A 10,398-nucleotide genomic window follows, 5' to 3' on the forward strand; every position below is an offset into this window, starting at 1 on the left:
TCAAGAAACAGAGCAAGGAAGGCCAGTGAGAAGAAAATGTAATGATAGGCTGTTGTGCCAACCACTCCCCCTCTGTCACTAAAACTGCCCCCAAGGCTTGTGTTAAAGGCTTTGAGGCCAGTCTATGTTCAGACTGAGAGGTGGTGGAACCGTTAAGGGGTGGAGCCTGCTAGGAAGGAGTTAGGTCTTTGGGACGTGCCTTTGAATAGGCTATTGGGGCTTCAGCCTCTTGCTCCCTTTACGTCCTGGACACCAGAAGGTGAATGACTTCCTTTGTGTATTCTTCCCCCATAAAGCACCCACCTCAGACCTAAAAGCAGCAGAGCCAGCTAGCCTTGGACTAGAGTCTCTGAAAGTAGGTTTCAGTATAAGTCTTTGCTTTTTAGAATCTGTTTATTTCAGAAATTTTGTCACAACTGACGCACCAGGAGACCCTTAGACTTGAAAAATTGTCTTCTACAGGGCAGCATTTAAAGCGTGAGTACCAGCTACTCCTCACTTGGAAACAACTTAAGGGCAAGAGCTCGACAGTAGGCCCAGTATACAAGCTGGCCTCTTTCCTCCTCTAACCCATCTGGCTTTGACCTTGGGAGCAGTGGTCAGCACAAAGGAAAATCAGGCTGCCTGGAGCTGACAGAGACGGAAGAGCTGTGATGTGTTTCTGCCCACAGAATCCTGCTACAGCCCAGGCGTGGCAGCAGACACAGCCCAGAACTATAAAATCTGATGGCTGAAGTCCTTCCAAAAGTAGCCCCCACCGGATGATCTTATCAAGTAAGATTGTATATGACTTATAGGTTCCACGTCTCTCAGCTATCAGTTAAAAATAAATTAGCTTTTACTATTACTGCGAAAACTTTATACCCTAGGCAGAGTTTATTACGAAAATTTAAATGAACCCTCTCTATATAACAGAATCCATCCTCCAGAAAAGACATATTTTTCTCAAATGATAAGGCAGAAAACATTCCTTACACTGAAAGGCCCAATATTTAAGCTATTTGCATATGGTGATGCATTTTATATTAAAAAAATAAATACCACATACCAAAAGTTAACATTAAAATTAAAAATATCTTCAATCTTAGAATTAGAAAAATAATTAACATCTTGTAAATAAGAGCTCGGTCACATTTCTTCCCCTAAACAAACACATAACTCAAAATAAGAAAGCCCAAAGCTATTGTTAGATGCTACAAGCTGGGAACATTAGCAATTCTTCCAGGATGAGGGGAGAAACTACTGGCAGCAGCAAATGGTAGTTAGAATCAACCGTCTCTTGAACTTACCCAGAAATGAGCATCCTATAGTGCAAGGCAGAAAGAATTCTCTGATGGCTTGGTGTGTTCAGAATGTACCGAGCTAGAGAGACAGCTCAGATGGTAAAGTGTTTGGTATGCAAACATGAGGAACTGAGTTCAATTCCCAGTACCCACAAAAAGCCTAGCATGATAGCACACACCTGTAATTAGTAAGGCAGAGACTGGAGGATCCCTGAGACTTGCCAACTAGCCAGACTAGCCGAACAGGTGAGGGACAAGCCAGAGAGAGACTGCCTTAGTTAGTGTTTCTATTGGTGCCACAAAACACTGTGACCAAAGCCACTTGGGGAGGAAAGGGTTTCTTTGGCTTCCATATCTCTCTCTTTTCATCATTGTAATGGAAGTCAGAACAGGAATTCAAACAGGGCAGGAACCTGGAGGCAGGAGCTGATGCAGAGGCTGTGGAGGAGTGCTGCTTACTGGCTCACTCAGACTGCTTTCTTATCAAACCAGGACCACCAGCTCAGGAACAGCACTGCCTGCAATGGCCAGGGGCCTCCCACATTAATTACGAATCATAAAAATGAACTACAGGCTTGCCTACAGCCTGTCTTATGGAGACATTTTCTCAGTCGAGGCTCCCTCCTCTCTGATGTATCTAGTTTGTGCCCAGTTGGAATGAAATCAATCAGTACAACTGACAACTGTCAGTGGAGACGACTTTTGTTTTCCGGCTGCCCAAACCCTAATAATCGCACAGAAACTATACTAATTACAACACTGTTTGGCCAGTGGCTTAGATGTATTTCTAACTAGCTCTTACATATTAAATTAACCCATTTCTGTTCATCTATGTATCACCACAAGGCTGTGACCTACAGTAAGTTTCCAGCGTATTTCTCCTTCAGCAACTATATGACATCTCCTTGACTCCACCTACTCTCTATATATATCTGTTCCAATTTCCCACCTGACTTTATTCTGCCCTGTTAGAGGCCAAATCAGCTTCTTTATTAACCAATGGTAATAAAACATATTCACAGCATACAGAGGATAATCAAATAACTCCTTGTCAACTTGACACACAAACACATCACACTTCAATTAAATTCTTTCCTTTTCATTCATCCCCAATATCTCACACTTAAAAACAAATAACTTAGCCGGGCGGTGGTGGTGTACGCCTTTAATCCCAGCACTCGGGAGGCAGAAGCAGGCGGATCTCGGGGAGTTCGAGGCCAGCCTGGTCTACAAGAGCTAGTTCCAGGACAGGCACCAAAGCTACAGAGAAACCCTGTCTCGAAAAACAAAAAACAAAAAAAAAAAAAAATAACTTTAAAAGTCCCACAAATTTAAGTTTACAATTTTACAAATTTAAACACTTAAAATTAAGTCTTCATTAAAAAAAAAATTCCAAAGTCTTTTTTAAAGCCTAAATCACAGCTAACCAGAACCACAGAATCTTAATTCAAAATAACAAATGTCCCTGATAGAGTCTTTAAATTTCACTCTGAAACATCACAAGCCAGGCCTCCATCACCTGTATTGCCTTCAATATTCTTATCTTCCAAGTGCCTCAGAACAGCTTACCAAGCCTTTAACACTCAATGGCTTGTGCACAAGGTTCCAAAGTCCTTCCGCAATCCTCCCCAGAACAACAAGATCAGGTCTGTCACAGCAGTGCCCCACAACCCTGGCGCCATCTCATCTTAGGGTTTCCATCGCTGTGATGAAACACCGTGACAAAAGCAACTTGGGAAGGAAAGGGTTTATTTCATTGGCGATTCCATGTAACAGTTCATTATCAAAAGCAGTGAGAAAAAAAAAAAGAAAAAAAAAAAAGCAGTGAGGGCAGGGACCCAAACCAGACAGGACCCCAGAGGTGGGAGCTGGTGCAGAAGCCATGGAGGGATGTTGCTTATTGGCTCTCTTCCCATGGCTTTCTCAGCCGGCTCTCTTATAGAACCCAGGACCACCAGTCCAGGGATGGCACCACCTACAACAGACTGGACTCTCCCACATCAATCACTAATTAAGAAAAATGCCCTACAGGCTTTCCTGCAGCCTGATCTTATAGAGGCATTTTCTCAATTGAGGTGCCCTCTACTCAGATGGCCTTAGCTTATGTCAAATTGATATAAAACTAGTCACTACAGAGACCCTGTGTCAAAGGAGGCAGACAGCATTTCTGGAGGTGACACTCAGTCCTCTGGCCTCCACAGGCCTGTGCATATGTGTGTACTCACACCCTTACTCACACATACACCACACGTACAAGCTTGTGCATCTTGTAAAAGTCTAACCAAAAAAGTTGGGGACTTAGCACAGTGGCGGAGCCACTGCCCAGCAAGCACAGGGCCCTGGGTTTCAGTCCTCAGTTCTGGGGCGGCGGGTAACCAAAGTAAGTAAAGTTGTCATCTGTTGTCATCTAACTGTGACACATGGGAAATGAGGATTCTCCAATTCATTAGAAACATCACCTAACAGGATGCTGTGGCTTGGAACGTGGCAGGACTCACCCAGCACATTCCCACAGAGGAATATGTAGGTAGTGCCTGGTAATGGTGGGCCAGTGGCTCTGTAGCAGAGAGAACACTTCGGGCAGCCACCAGGATGCACCACCACAATAAACTCCAATCCACTACACACAGTCAACAATTGTCTGGTGGTGGATTTTCTTCTTGATTACTGGGGGGTAGTTACCTGGACTTTTATTCTTCCATGATACCAAAAGGGTCTCCGAGGACTGCATGCCCCACGTGTAGCGGGCTGGATGACTGTGTTCTTTGCATTCTGCTTTCCAAACAGGTCACATAGCTGTCACCTAGGAACCAAGGAACGCAAGGCTACACGGTTATACTCTGCCAGAGACACTCCAAAACAATCCACTCCTCTTTCTTTTGCCTTCTGGAAGGCATACTGCCTCTCCACGCTCAAGCTGTCACAGTTGGGCTTCTTAAGACCTGGGGCTGTTCCCAGATCAAAGGATTGGTTGTTGAGGGGCCTGTGGAGGGAGTTCTTGTGCGCGCTTTTCCCCTTGCCTAGTCACTTGCCAGGGTTGCTAACAAACATGCCGTTCTGACTGCCTTAGTTGGCAGTCCAGCTCCATGCCATCTCAGGCCAAGGACAGGCTCTATTCCCAGCCAATGGAGAGGTCTCTGCCAGGCATTTACTTGAGAGGTACTTTTCTTAAATTATAGTAATTCATGGCTTCTGGTACATACAGTGTTCTTGAAACCACAGGGAGAAGAATTTTCAAGTTGTAGGAAGCCTCGAGTTCTGATGGGTTGTGTTCTTAAACACTGGGAGCCAACTATTTGAGTCTCTGCATAGGAATTAAATATAAAGAAGTGGAGATGGTAAAGGGGGCAGAAGTTTTTCCCAGTTTCAGCACTGTCTGTCTTAGGAAGCGAGAACTTCCTGTCAGTAGGAGAATGGGCAAGCCCTCCACAATCGGAGGGCCGGAAGATCTAGGAAAGGTGGCTAATTACTGTGTTTACCAGTAATTTAGATATGCTTATAATTAAAAATAAAAAGTCCGTATAGTAATTTTAGTCACCAAATACACAAATAAAAAGGAGCCATTCTCAAATCACCTTTCTGGGAGTTGGGGGAGTGTGGGGATCTTTGTGAGTATTCATACAGGACCAGAGAAGCTGTCTGTGGTTCAGAGGACACAAACCCAGCCCTGTCTCTTGCATTCCTCCCTTCCTGGTGCAGGTGTCCTGACTGTGAACTCAGAGCCATGGCTGAGACATGATTCTGTCCCTCATGGGTGGGAAGAAGATGTGGGTGATGTTTCCTACAGAAATCTGAGCAGAAGTAAAAGAGATGATTGGCAGGAAGGGTGTCTAAGAAGAGGGGAACACAGCTGTGACATCAGCAGAACCTGAATATGATCAGGCAGAGGTTCACGCAAAAGCGTTAAGTCTTTACAAGGAAAAACATCAGCAATCCCCACTCTTCCAGGGGTTTGTGCTTTATAGAAATGAAAGTTCAATCTTCCATGTTAACACATTTTTAGTATAGGGAAAAAATGCCTAAAATTCAATATGATAGAGTAATTAGGACTCTGATCCCTGAGTCCTCTTGACGTTCCCCCAGAGAGTTGTCGCCTCACTAACTGCTGGTTTAGCTTGCCTCTACTTACTGTGTAAGTAATAAACACAACAGCCACAACAGGCAGCTCATGATCACATACAGTCTTCCGTACACACAAGGCTTGGGACCAGAATTTCATATCCATGTTCCTTTCAGAAAATTTGTAACGCATAAGGTCTTTAGGAATCAAGACGCAAATCAAATATATAATTCCTTCTTGTTTCCTGTATGCCACATACACGAAACCTTGCAGCAATCCTTAACAAAATTTATAGTGTGCCTATAACGCAAACAGTAGATGCCATGCCAGGATCAAGAAAACAGTTTAAGATTCTAGAGTGGTTTGGACTTCAGCTTGTCAGACTGTAGATGTTCATTCTGTTAGGCCACTAACCCTACAGAGCAAAGTATCACAGCACAGGTGGATAAAAAACTATGTGCCCTCTGCAGCAGAAGTCACAAGTCCCAGACTGGTTCACCCCAACCATGGAGGACCATAGCAGGAGCATCTGTGCCAGGCCCTGCTTGTTATGTCTACACACCATTATCTTTCTGTCCATGTCCATGTCCAAATTCCCTCTCTCTCTTAGCCACTCTTCTATTGCTGTGAAGAGACATCATGACCAAGACAACTCTTATAAAAGAGAGCATTTAATTGGGGGTTTGTTTACATTTTCAGAAGTATAGTCCAATATCGTCATGGCAGGAAGCATGGTAGCAGACAGCTAGTAGCTGAGAACTACATCCAGATCTATAGACAGAGAGAGAGAGAGAGAGAGAGAGACTCTGGGCCTGGCATGGGCTTTTAAAATCTCAAAGCCTACTCCCAGTGACACACATCCTCCAACAAGACCACACCTCATAATCCTTCTAATCCTTCCTAATAGCGACACTCCCTGGCGACCAAGTATTCAAATATATGAGCCTATGGGGGTCATTCTTAAAACCATTGCGCTTTCTAAGGAAAGTATTAGTCTTTGAGATGCTGCCCACCATAATAGCTTCAATTTCCTTTAGGAAGATGGTTTCTATTTCTTATCTGTAAGCCAATCGTTCTGAAGTGGGATTTGATCTTCAATACATGCAAAAGTGTGCGCATGACACATTCAGCTCACAACAACCAGTCACAGTGTGCGGCCTTGTGAGCCGCTCTCCAGGATGGGAATATTTTTAGGTGGGTGGTGAAAATGCGTTGGAGTTGGATAAAGGAGGGGATGGTGTACAATCTGTTAATGCAGTGACATCGCTGAAGGGTTAATTGCATGTTCTATGGATTATGCATAGATGTTATAAAGAGGTATCCTTGCTTTCAAGGAGAGATGGAAGGTTGTATGGGCATTGTGTCTTTCACTTTGCTGTCAAATGGTTCCAAGAAGGGGATTACTTAGATGTATCTAGAAGTAAGTGATAAATGATAAAATATTAACAATTGATACAGCCAAGTAGAGGATACTGCAGAATTCTTTTCTCTTATAGTCTCCCACTAGCTTGGATTTCTACTTGTAATCCCAAGGCAGATAGACCCAGGACTATCCGTAGTTTAAGTACAGACTAACCTATATAGTTACTTCAAAGCTATCTTAGGCTACAAATAAAGAACTATCTCAAAACAAAAATATAGAAGCTTAGATACAGTTCAACAGCTGGGTGCTTTCCTAATCGGTATGAAATCCTAGGTTCAATATCTAGAACTGCAGATAAGAATTCTAAAATAAGCCTATTTTTAAATTTTCATAATAAAATGTGTTGTACAACTGATTTTTTAAAAATTATATGAAATTAGCTACTGCACTTCAATTCAACATGCATTTTTTACGAGTCCCTTGTCTGACTAAGTAAGGTACTCAAATTTGGAGATGCCAAGACAGGAAGCCAAGTTGAGTCTGTTCTTAAAGTCCAATTATTTAAAGAGAGAGCTACTGGCCTACCCAAGCCAAATATGTCTAATTTATGCTTTCTGCTCCATACAGAGGAAGAAAGCCACACAGACAGTGCGGGTATGTTTTACTACTTGCTGGTCCCTCTGCTCTTCCTGGTATTTGGCTTGTCACAAGGCAGAAACCTTGTTCTTAAACACCTCTAGCTAGAGCCCTCTGAGGAGAAGGGAGAAGGAAAGGATTTGCAGCTTACTTGAGGTTAGGAATACATGGAGCACTGGAGGTTTGGGCAGGGTCACAGACTGTGGATGAGCCCCTTTGATGCTTTGCTGGGTAAGTCTCTTGGTATTGCTGATCAGCAACAAAGTAAACCCAGCCACAAGAATAAGTGCTGGAAAAGCAACCTGCAGGCTCTTAGCTGGGTGCTGATTCATGACTGCCCAAAGTCTCTCTTCACTGTGGCTGTGTGCTCATATTTAAAGGAAGTATTTCAGTGCAAGACTTTTTGGAACATATGATTCCAATACATATTTTATGCTGTTTTATCTCAGCATACAATTACAGAGTTCCCAGAAGACAGTTAGCAAACCCTCAATCTCCCCTTTGTTATTGGATCACTATAGTGGGAGACTCTTCATGAGTATTTACATCTTTCCAAATTCCACCTGACAGACTTAAAATATGAACAATTCCACTTTGTGTCGCGCTGCATAGGACAGGTAACTGGATCTTGGTCTGACTCCAGCAAAGCTTGGGCTTCTCAGTCTTTTATAACCAGAAAACTAAGAAAGGAAACAGTATTGGTCGTTTGGAGAATGTGAAATAAAGATACAGTTAAAAAAAAAAATTAACAAGCATCCCCAGCACAGATCTCCCAACCCAGAGGACAAAATGCCTTCTTTCATGAAACCTGAAAGCTAAGAATAGTTTTGAAATTTTCAACTAATTATAAAATAAGGAAGAAGATATAGCTGAGATGTATATATACTCACCAAAGCCTGAAACATTTATTATACAGCCTGCTAGAGAAAAAGTTGCCAGCCCCTAAACTAGATTGTCATAGATTAAAGATATAACTAAAATTCCTTCTCCTGCAGAGCTAAGGTCACTTACTCTTCCAATGCACAAAAAAAAAAAAAAAAAAAAAAAAATTGAAGCAGCTTAGAGAAACAGGTAGGATGAAAAAGAAACCATTGCTTCTCAACAGACACTATTGTTCAATTGACAGTTGACAAATCACTCATAAATCAATATTTCCTACAGCTGTGGCAGTGCATACCTATAATCCCAGCACTTGGGAAACAGAGAACCAAGAGTTGGGGGGGGAGGGGGCGGGGACCTGCTTCCAGGTGGGTTCAAGGCAAGCTTGGACTATTTGACACCAGAAAGAAAGGAAGGGGGGATGGAGGGTGGGAGGAGGGAGAGAGGGAGGGAAGAAGCCATTTTTGTACCAGGTGTCATGGCACATGCCTGTAATCCCAGCATTCCAGAAACGAGACTGAAGGATTGTGAGTTTAAGGTCTGCGTGGGACAAGATCCTATGGCCAAAGAAAGAAAACAATATTTCTATGTATAAAAGAGAAAATTCTACCCACCTGACCCTGCTAGTAGGCATCACACCTTTGTGCCTCTTCCTTGGTAGAAATGGTCCTGAAGTCTCTAGTAAGCACAGCCTCATGTCACCCAAATAGTTCTTCTTCAGCCACTGTCCAGAACTGAAAGACCAACTCAAATGCTTAGACACAAGCTTGAGTCCAGTGAGATGTGAATGAGAACTCCAGTCTCGGGGCTTCTTAACTGCTGTAATAAAATGGAAAAAAAAAAGATAGCACCAAGTCATTACTTCTTACTACTAAGTTAAGTTTTTCCTCAGTGGGAAAGTCCACACATTTCTGGCTATGTCGCATAACCCATCTGGGGTTGCTACATTGTCAAGACGCAGTCCTCTGGGTTCAGAGGAGATTCCCATCTGGGGTTGCTACATTGTCAAGACGCAGTCCTCTGGGTTCAGAGGAGATCCCTAACATGATGAATAGCATAGCATCATCCGCCTGTCAGCAACAGGAATTTAAAACAGTCCTTGTCCCTTTCCTGTGCACACTGTGGTAAGTCCCCGGCCTTCCTAATCACCTGGGAAGGGCCATACTGAATTAGACACTTAAATCTACAGACAAAAATTAGACTGGGAATATTTCCTCAGTTAGGGTTCAGGCAAGTTACTAAATACGCTTTGTGTCCTTCCAGGAAAAAGAAAAAAAAAGCCTATGAAACACCAACCATCAGGATTTTAGTACTGGCATGCAAGGCTTTGAGAACAGCAAGAAAGGCCTTCCCATGCTTCTCGGCCCATGGAAAGACTGGCTGTGTCCTTCTACCTTATTCATCCTGAAAGAAGTCTCAGAGTGGAGCTAGCTTTTAAAAGTAAAAGAATATGTTTGTGAGAAGAATAATAAACTTGTTGCCTTGAGGTCAGAAAACATTTCTTAAATGAGGCATAAAGAATTCTAAACTTAAAAACTGACTGAAAAAGACGGGAGGAAAAGAGAGATAGCCTCTTCACATAATCTACTGGCCACATCAAAGAAAACTCTGCTGTTTATCACCAGGAAAGGGCACTAACAAGGTCAGGGGCGCAATTTAAACAATGTATATCCCTGGTAGGAGTGTCTCCCGAAAACTCTTAAATGTCTATCCGAGGAGAGCCTCGACACATAACACAAGCACACTATATAAATCATATAAGGGAACTTCTAGAATGCTAATTGTAGTGGTTAATCTTAATTCTCAACAGGAATGGTTCCCAATAGGAAGTTCCATCTTGAGGTAAAGCAGCATCACCCCACGGACTGAGGTCTTAGACTGAATGTAAAGGAGAAAGTTAACCGGCCTTCTCTGCTCTGTACTTTCTGATGCGGACGTGAGGGAACCAGCTGCCGCCGCTTCTGCTGCCACAACTTCTGTTATGATTTCAGCCACAATAAGGGTGACACTTCCGGGTTCTAGGGCCATGCACGTGCAGACAAGTCCTCAGGCAGAAGTGCCTAATGGCCCCGGGAATGTTAAAGGACCCCCCCCCACACGTGACCCATGCGCATGCGCATTATCTACGTATGACTAAGCCCTTGCACGAGCCCCATCATCTGCCTCTGACGGAGTCA

This window comes from Alexandromys fortis, unplaced genomic scaffold, assembly GCF_014885135.2.
Source record: "Alexandromys fortis isolate MF-2015 unplaced genomic scaffold, M_Fortis_MF-2015_v1.1 scaffold_66, whole genome shotgun sequence".
NCBI classification, from domain to species: Eukaryota; Metazoa; Chordata; class Mammalia; order Rodentia; family Cricetidae; genus Alexandromys; species Alexandromys fortis.